Source organism: Scylla paramamosain, chromosome 10 (genome assembly GCF_035594125.1).
Source record: "Scylla paramamosain isolate STU-SP2022 chromosome 10, ASM3559412v1, whole genome shotgun sequence".
Classification (NCBI taxonomy): Eukaryota; Metazoa; Arthropoda; class Malacostraca; order Decapoda; family Portunidae; genus Scylla; species Scylla paramamosain.
In genome coordinates this window covers 16,990,528-17,000,921 of record NC_087160.1, presented here as the reverse complement: position 1 = coordinate 17,000,921, position 10,394 = coordinate 16,990,528, and positions in this window count along the sequence as shown.

Here is a 10,394-nt window from a genome sequence, read left to right as displayed (position 1 = left end):
TGCTATTCAACGCGTTTTCGCGTTTTGGTATCGAACAAGCTCAAAACACTCCTAATACACATTTCTCGTAATGTCCATTTGTTCACCTATATAGGGTACTTACTATGCATGCATTTTGGCGTTTATGTACGTAAAAAAACAATCAAAATACTTGATTTTGTTAATGTTACTCTGTGTCTCAATTAGGGAGATTTTCCATGCTTTAAGCTTTTTCATAGGTAAATACCTCAAAACACTGAAAAAGGAGCATTTTTGGTAATGATGTTTTGTTTTCCCATATCGAGTGCTTTCCATGTCTTATAACGTTTTTCAGTCTAACATGTACAAAAAACACTCATAAGATATGTTCTTAAGGTCAGGAATACTTATAATACACGTTTCTTGTAATGTTCTTTTGTGTCCCAATATAAGGTGTTTTTTATGTATTTTAGCGTTTTGGGGCCTAAAAAAGAAAAAAAAAAAAAAAAAAAACTGAAAAACACTTATATGTTAATGTAGGTTCGTTTCTCCATACTCGTATACTTTATGGCGTTTTGGTACCTAACATTGTGAAAATACTCGAAGTACACATTTTTTGGTAATGTTCTTTTTCTATATATATATAATTCTATTCATACCTTTTAGAGTTTATGTACCTAAGAAGCTCAAACACACTTGAAATCCACAATTCTCGTAATGTCTTTTCGTTTTCCCATATTGGGTACTTTTCATGCTTTTTTGCGTTTTTGTACGAAAGAAACTGAAAGCACTCATCATACTTGTTTTTGGTAACGTTATTCTCGTTCTCCATAAAGGGTGTTTTGCAAGCATGTAGTGTTTTAGTACGAAAGTAGGTCATAAACCCTCAAAGAACATTTTTTTGTAACACGTTTATAAACACTCAAAAGACACGTTTCCGGAAATGTCGTTTCTCTTCGCCATATAACATTGTTAGGTATCAAACTGCCAAAATGAATGCAAAGCACCCTATATGGGGAAAAGTATCAATATTTCTAGAAACGTGTCCTTTGAGTGTTTATCAGTGTGATATACTCGTACACCAAAATGCTAAAACGCATGGAAATCACCCTGTATGGGAATACCAAATAACATTACGAGAAACATATTTTTGAGTGTTTTAAGCTTCTTACGTACCAAAGCGCTAAAACGCATCGAGCGCACCCGATATTTGAAAAAAAAAAAAAAAAAATTTACCAGAAAAAAATATTTTGTGTTTTTGAGGTACTTACTTACCAAAATGGTAAAACGCCTGCCAAACCCTTTTTATTCAGACTCAGGGTAACATTACTAAAAACAAGTATTATGAGTGTCTTTATAATTGTTACGTACATAAACGCATACATAAAATGCATTCATAGTATCCTATAGGGGAAAACGAAAAGACATTATGAAAACGTGTATAAGAAGTGTTTTTGTGCTTCTTAGGTACCAAAACGCGAAAACACGTTAAATAGCACTTTATATGGAGAAACAAAACAAAAAAAAATTGAGTGTATTGAGGTATCTGAGGGTACCACAACACCAAAATGCATGCAATATCCCCTATATGGGAAAACGAAACGACATCAGGAGAAACGTATCTTTTGAGTTTTTTTGTTCATGTTAGACAACAAAACAATATTACCAAAAACGAGTCTTTTGAGATTATTGAGCTTCATACGTACCAAAACGCTAAAACGCACGCAAAACACCCTTTATGGAGACACAGAGTAACATGTACGAGTATTTTCAAAGTTTTTGAGTTTGATACGTACATCAACGCAAAAATGCATTCAAAGTACATTATATTTTTCATATTTTTATGTACCAAAACGCTATATAAAACGCATGAATGCATGCAAATAAAATTCCAAAATGCATGCAAAGCACACTCTGTGAAGGAAGAAACTGAAATTTCCAGAACCGTGTCATCTAAGTATAAGTATTATATGCTTCTAAACGCTAAAAAAAAATGGAAAACACCCTATATCATTAAACCCAGCTGTGACCTCACTGAACGTTTCCCTTTGTGTCTCATAACACAAGGGGGCAGTCACAGCCTGCCCTCTAAAGACAACTCTCTTCCTCCACACAAAACTACAAGCACCTAATAACACACACACCCTTCACTCAAAAATTTTAAAATCATCATGGCGACTCCTACACCAGCCTCGGAGTTCCCATCTGGGTATGGGACCATAAATGTCCCCAGGTCAGACTGCCTTTCTGTCGACGACCCTAAGTGTCTTGACACCCCCCTCAACTTTTTCCTCATTAACTTCTGCAACATTCGCGGTCTAAGATTTAATTTTCAATCTGTAGAACACCACCTCTCCTCTTCTAAACCTCATCTTCTTTTCCTCACTGAAACTCAGGTGTCTGAGGCAACTGACAGTAGCCCCTTTTCTGTTTCCTCCTACTTTCTCTATCCTCATTTTCGATCCAAAGCTGGATGCTGCGTTTATGTGCGCAATGACTTAACCTGCTCTCGTGCCCACGCTCTTGAATCTTCCGAGTTTTCCACTCTCTGGCTACGACTACAGAGTCACTCTCATACTAAATTTATCTGTGCTGTATACCTCTCACGTAATTCCTCTGATTATAAGAAATTCTTTGACTACTTAACTTCCAAAGTGGAGCACATTTTGACCCTCTTCCCTTTTGCAGAGATCTCCATTCTTGGAGACTTCAATGTTCACCACCAGTTTTGGCTTTCCTCTCCCTTCACTGACCATCCTGGTGAACTAGCCTACAACTTTGCTATCCTCCATGACCTAGAGCAATTGGTGCAACACCCTACTCGCATTCCAGACTGTCTTGGAAATACGCCCAACATTCTTGACCTTTTCCTGACCTCTAATCCTTCTGCTTCAGCTGTCATCCTTTCTTCTCCGTTGGGATCCTCCGATCACAATCTCATATCTTTATTTTGTCCTATCACTCCAATCCCTCCTCAGGATCCCCCTAAGCGAAGGTGCCTCTGGCGTTTTGCCTCTGCCAGTTGGGGGGACCTGAGGAGGTATTTTGCTGATTTTCCTTGGAATGACTACTGCTTCCGTGTCAGAGACCCGTCTTTGTGTGCTGAGCGCATAACAGAGGTGATAGTGTCTTGCATGGAGGCGTACATTCCTCACTCTTTTTCTCGTCCTAAACCTTCTAAACCTTGGTTTAACACAGCTTGTTCTCGTGCTATACATGATAGCGAGGTGGCCCACAAAAGGTACTTAGGCCTTCAATCACCAGAATCTCATGCACTTTATATTTCTGCCCGGAACCATGCTAAGTCTGTTCTCCAACTAGCCAAAAACTCCTTCATTAACAGAAAATGTCAAAACCTTTCAAGATCTAACTCCCCTCGTGATTTCTGGCATCTAGCCAAAAATATCTCCAATAACTTTGCTTCTTCTTATTTCCCTCCTCTACTTCAACCACATGGCACCTCTGCTATCACATCTATTTCTAAAGCTGAACTCTTTGCTCAAACCTTTGCTAAAAACTCTACCTTGGACGATTCTGGGCTTGTTCCTCCCTCTCCTCCACCCTCTGACTACTTCATGCCACGTATTAAAATTCTTCGCAGTGATGTTTTCCATGCCCTCGCTGGCCTAAACCCTCGGAAGGCTTATGGACCTGATGGGGTCCCTCCTATTGTTCTCTGAAACTGTGCCTCCGTGCTTGCACCTTGCCTAGCCAAACTCTTTCAGCTCTGTCTGTCAACAGGTTGAATGTAGTTTGCCTACATTCAACCTGTTCCTGAAAAAGGATGACCGTTCTAATCCCTCAAACTACCGTCCTATTGCTTTAATTTCCAGCCTATCTAAAGTTTTTGAGTCTATCCTCAACAGGAAAATTCATAAAGAACTATCACTTCACAACCTTCTATCTGATCGCCAGTATGGGTTCCGTCAAGGCCGCTCTACTGGTGATCTTCTGGCTTTCCTTACTGAGTCTTGGTCATCCTCTTTTAGAGATTTTGGTGAAACTTTTGCTGTTTCCTTGGACATATCAAAAGCTTTTGATAGAGTCTGGCACAAAGCTTTGATTTCCAAACTACCCTCCTACGGTGTCTATCCTTCTCTCTGTAACTTCATCTCAAGTTTCCTTTCTGACCGTTCTATTGCTGCTGTGGTAGACGGTCACTGTTCTTCTCCTAAATCTATTAACAGTGGTGTTCTTCAGGGTTCTGTCCTGTCACCAACTCTCTTTTTATTATTCATTAATGATCTCCTAAACCAAACTTCTTGTCCTATCGACTCCTACGCTGATGATACCACCCTGCACTTTTCCACGTCTTTTCATAGACGTCCAACCCTTCAGGAGGTAAACATAGTACGCAGGGAAGCCACAGAACACCTGACTTCTGATCTTTCAGAAATTTCTGACTGGGGCAGAGCAAACTTGGTATTGTTCAATGCCTCAAAAACTCAATTCCTCCATCTATCAACTCGACACAACCTTCCAGACAACTATCCCCTCTTCTTCAATGACACTGAACTGTCCCCCTCATCTACACTGAACATCCTCGGTCTGTCCTTTACTTATAATCTGAACTGGAAACTTCACATCTCATCTCTAGCTAAAACAGCTTCTATGAAGTTAGGTGTTCTGAGACGTCTCCGCCAGTTTTTCTCACCCCCCCAGCTGCTAACTCTGTACAAGGGCCTTATCCGTCCATGTACGGAGTATGCTTCACATGTCTGGGGGGGTTCACTCATACTGCTCTTCTAGACAGGATGGAATCAAAAGCTTTTCGTCTCATCAGCTCCTCTCCTCTAACTGACTGTCTTCAGCCTCTCTCTCACCGCCGCAATGTTGCATATCTAGCTGTCTTCTACCGCTATTTTCATGCTAATTGCTCTTCTGATCTTGCTAACTACATGCCTCCCCTCCTTCCGCGGCCTCGCTGCACAAGACTTTCTTCTTTCTCTCACCCCTATTCTGTCCACCTCTCTAACGCAAGAGTTAACCAGTATTCTCAATGATTCATCCCTTTCTCTGGTAAACTCTGGAACTCCCTACCTGCTTCTGTATTTCCACCTTCCTATGACTTTATTTCCTTCAAGAGGGAGGTTTCAAGACACTTATCCACTAATTTTTAACCACTGCCTTGACCCTTTTACGGGACTGGCATTTCAGTGGGCATTTTTTTATTGATTTTTTTGCCCTTGGCCAGTGTCCTTCTTACATAAAAAAAAAAAAATATATGGGTAATGAAAACAACATTACTAAAAACGTTTTTTTTCTCACTCTTTTTGAGCTACTTTTCAAAACGCTGACAGGCAGGCAAAACTCCCTTAATTGAGAAACAAAATAATATTACCCAAAACAATTATTTTGAATGTTTTTTGAGGTTGTAACATATAAAAACGCCAAAATGCTTGTACTACGGAGAAACCAAAATACATTACGAGAAACGTATATAATGAGTATTTTTTGAGCTTCGTAGGTAACAAAACCCGAAAACAAATGAATAGCACTCAATATGGAGAAACAGAATAACGTAATTAAAAACATGGATTTTGAGTATATTTCACATTTTTGGATAACATAACGCCAAAAATCATGGAAAGCACCGTATACGAGGAAAGAAAAAAATAATAAAAAAGAAAACATGTCTTTTGAGTGTTGATGAGCGCGTTATGCACCAACACGCATAAAAAAAAAAAAAATGAAAATCACTTTATATGCGAAAAAAAAGATGAAACGTGACTTTTGAGACTTTTGATTTATTTACGTATCAAAACGCTGAAACGCCCGGAAATCCTCATTTATGAAAAGAAAAAAAAGACCAAAAAGAACTATTTTAAATGTTTTGAGCTTGTTACGTACAAAACATCAAAATTAATAAAAAATACCCGATATGAGGAAACGAAAAGACATTACGAGAAAGAAGTATTATGAGGGTTTTTGGGCTTTTTAGGTTCTAAAACTTAAAAACGCATAAATAGCACTCTATATGAACAAAACAGATCAATATTACCAAAATCCTGCATTTTGACTATTTTTCACATTAGTAAATACCAAAACTCAAAAATCCATACGAAGCACCCTATTTTGGAAAGATTTACAAAAAACGTGTCACTTCATTGCTTATGAGCATGTTAAGCACGAAAACGCTTAAAAGCATAAAAAGCACATTATATGGGAAAAAATAAATAAAATGCCAAAAAGATGTCATTTTAATGTTTTCCATCTTCTTGCGTTCCAAAACACTATTTAAAACACTCTTTGTGGAGAAAGAAATTAAATCATCAAAAACAATTCTTATTTTTTATGCGTTTTTGGTACGTAAGCTAAAAACAACAAAGACACTCGTTTTTACTAATTTTGTTATTTTATTTCCATATAGGGTGCTTTCCATGCTTTTTTGCGTTTTGGTGTATAACATGCACTATATATATATATATATATATATATATATATATATATATATATATATATATATATATATATATATATATATATATATATATATATATATATATATATATATATATATATATATATATAATGTTGTTTCGTTCCATATAAAAGGGTCTTTTTATGCAATAAAATGGATGCATTTTGGATTTTCTCTATTTAACAAGCTCAAAACAGTCAAAATACACGTTTTTCACTAAGTTGTACTCTTTCTTCACTAGGATTTTTTGAATGCGTTTCAACGTTTTGGTGGGTAAATAACTAAAAAATACTCAAAAGAGACGTTTTTGGTAATATCGTTCTGTTTTCTCATATAAGGTGTTTTACTTTTATTGTTTTTGACCCAGCGCATGATCATAAACACACCGACACTTTTCTGAAAATCTCTTTTCCTTTCCACATATAGGGTGGTTTCCATGTATTTTGGTGTTTTGATACCTAACAATGTTAAATACACTCAAAATACACGTTTATAGTAATGTTCTTCTGTTTCTCCATATAAAGTGCTATTCATTACTTTTAGCATTTTCGTACCTAAGAAGCTCAAAGACACTCATAATGCATGTTTCTCGTAAAGTTTTTTCTTTTCCCATATAGAGTAATTTCCAATATAGAGTAATGTATTTTGGCGTTCCTTTATGTATGAAGTTCAAAACACCCAAAATATTTGTTTTTAGTAATGTTATTCTCTTTCACCATAAACAGTGTTTTGTATGTGTTTTAGCGTTGGTTATGTAAGTAGCTAAAAACATTTTAAGGGCATGTTTTTTGTAAACTTGTTTTGTTTCCCTATATAGGTTGCTTTCCTTTTTTTTTTTTCAGCATTTTGGTTCCTAACACGCTCATAAACACTCAAAACACACGTATCTATTAATGTCAACTGTTTTTCCCACATAGGGTGTTTTTCCTGCATCATGGCGTTTTAGCATCTAACAATGAGAAACACACTGAAAATACTCGCTTTTTATAACGTTAGATAAAATTAGTTTTTGATAATGAAGAGCACTCTATATGCATTCATTTTGTTCTTTTAGCACCTAACAATGTTAAGTATTCTAAACTTACACATTTTTGGTAATGTTGTTCTCTTTCTTTATATTAAATCCTATTCATGCATTTTAGTGATTTAATAATTAAGCTCCTCAGAGACTCATAATACATGAAATGTCTTTTTTGTGTTCTCACTTATGGTACTTTGCATACATTTTGACATTTGACACTCAAAATGTTTCTGTCTCTGGGAAAGTTATTCTGTTTCTCCATAAAGGGTGCTTTGCAAGCGTTTTAATGTTTTCTTATGTAAGAATTTAAAGAAAACACTAAAAAGACAAGGTTTGCTACTTTTCTTTTCCCATATACGATGATTTCCAGAGATTTTATTTAGCTTTTTGGTGCAAAACACGTTGAAAACACTCAAAAGACATGTTTCTGGTAATTTCGTTTCGTTTTCTTAAACAGAATGTTTTGCGGGCTTTTTTTTTTTTTTTTTGGTGGGGGCTATCAAACAATGTGAAAGAGACTCAAAATACACGTTTTTGGTAATGTTGTTCTGGTTCCCAATATAGAGTGATATATTTATTAGTTTTATCGTTTTGGTACCTAGCAAGATCAAATACACTGATAATGCACGTTTTTCGTACTACCCTTTCGTTTTCCATTATAGGCTACTTTCCATGCATTTTTGGCATTTTTGTACGTAACAAGATAAAAAAAAACATTCGAAATACTTAATTTTTGGTAATGTTATTGTTTTTTTTTTTCAGAAAGGGCGTTTTGCATGCGTTTATGCATTTTGGTACGTAAGTAGGTTAAAAACACTCGTAATGATCTCTTTTCCAGTATAGGTACCTTTCTGTTTTTTTTTTTTTTTTTTTTTTTTTTTTTTTTTGCTTTTTGGTGCCTAACACGTTAATAAAACTCAAAAGTCATATATATGTTTTTGAGCGTGGTGGGCACGAAAACGCTAAAAAGCATGCAAAATACTCTATATATGAAAAGTAAAAGACATTACGAGAATAGTGTACGATGAGAGTTTTGAGCTTCTTAGGTACTAAATACTAAAACGCATAAATAGTATATCTATATTGAGAGAAAGAACATTTCCAAAAACGTGTATTTTGAATGTTTTTCACATTATTAGGTATCAAAGCGCCAAAATCACTGTAATGCTCACTATATGGGGAAACGAAACGACATTTCCAGAAACATGTCTTTTCAGTGTTTTTAAGCGAAGTAGGCACGAAAACGCCATAAAGCATGTAAATCACCATACACGGGTCTTTTCATTGTTATTGAAGTTATAATAAACCAAAATGCTAAAACGCAAGAAACATTCTTTAGGGACAAAGATAATAACATTACATTTTGATCTTTCTTGTGCTTGTTACGTTGAAAAGTACAAAATGCAGGTAATGTACCCTGTATAGGGAAATGAAAGGACATTAGCAGATAATGAGTGTTTTTAAGCTTTTTTAGGTACCAAAGCACTAGATTTCATGAATAGCACTCTGTATGAAGAAACAGAATAACATTACTAAAAAACGTTAATTTTCTGCGTATTTCACATGTTTACGTACCAAAACGCCAAAATGCATGCAAAGCACCTTATATGGCGAAGAGAAACGACATTTCTGGAAACGTGTCTTTTGAGTGTTTATAAACGTGTTACAAAAAAATGTTCTTTGAGGGTTTATGACCTACTTCCGTACTAAAACACTACATGCTTGCAAAACACCCTTTATGGAGAACGAGAATAACATTACCAAAAACAGGTATTATGAGTGCTTTCAGTTTCTTTCGTACAAAAACGCAAAAAATGCATGAAAAGTACCCAATATGGGAAAACGAAAAGACATTACGAGAATTGTGGATTTCAAGTGTGTTTGAACTTCTTAGGTACATAAACTCTAAAAGGTATGAATAGAATTATATATGTAGAAAAAGAACATTACCAAAAATGTGTACTTCGAGTATTTTCACAATGTTAGGTACCAAAACGCCATAAAGTATATGGAAAAACGAACCTACATTAACAGATAAGCGTTTTTCAGTTTTTTTTATTATTTATTTATTTTTTTAGGCCCAAATACGCTAAAATACATAGAAAACACCTTATATTGGGACACAAAAGAACATTACAAGAAACGTGTATTATAAGTATTCCTGACCTTAAGAACGTATCTTATGAGTGTTTTTGTACATGTTAGACTCCAAAACGTTATAAGGCATGGAAAGCACTCAATATGGGAAAACAAAACATCATTACCAAAAATGTTCCTTTTTCAGTGTTTTGAGGTATTTACCTATGAAAAAGCTTAAAGCATGGAAAATCTCTCTAATTGAGACACAGAGTAACATTAACAAAATCAAGTATTTTGAGTGTTTTTTTTTACGTACATATACGTCAAAATGCATGCATAATAAGTACCCTATATAGGTGAACAAAAAGACATTACGAGAAACGTGTACTAGGAGTGTATTGAGCTTGTTCGATACCAAAACGCGAAAACGCGTTGAATAGCACTCTTGTATGGAAAAAGAGAACAACATTACTAAAAACTTGTATTTCGAGTGTTTTTTATATTGTTAGGTACCAAAACGGCAAAATGCATGCGAATCACTCTCTATAGGGAAAGGAATCGAAATTACCAGGAACGTGTCTTTTTAGGGTTTTTGAGTATTTTAGTTACCAAAACGCTAAAATGCATGGAAAGCCCCTATTTTCAATAAAAAACATTTCCAAAAAGTTGTCTTTTGTTTGTTTTCGGGCTTCCTACATACGTAAACGATTAAATTCATGAAAAACACCCATTATGAAGAAAGAGAATAATATTACCAAAACTATGTATTATGAGTGTTTTCAGCTTGTTGTGTACAGAAACGGGGAAATCCATGAAATGTACCCTATATGGTGAAACATAACGAGATTAACAGAAACGTGTATTATGAATGTTATTGACCTTCTTAACAAAATGGTCAATAGCACTCTATATGTA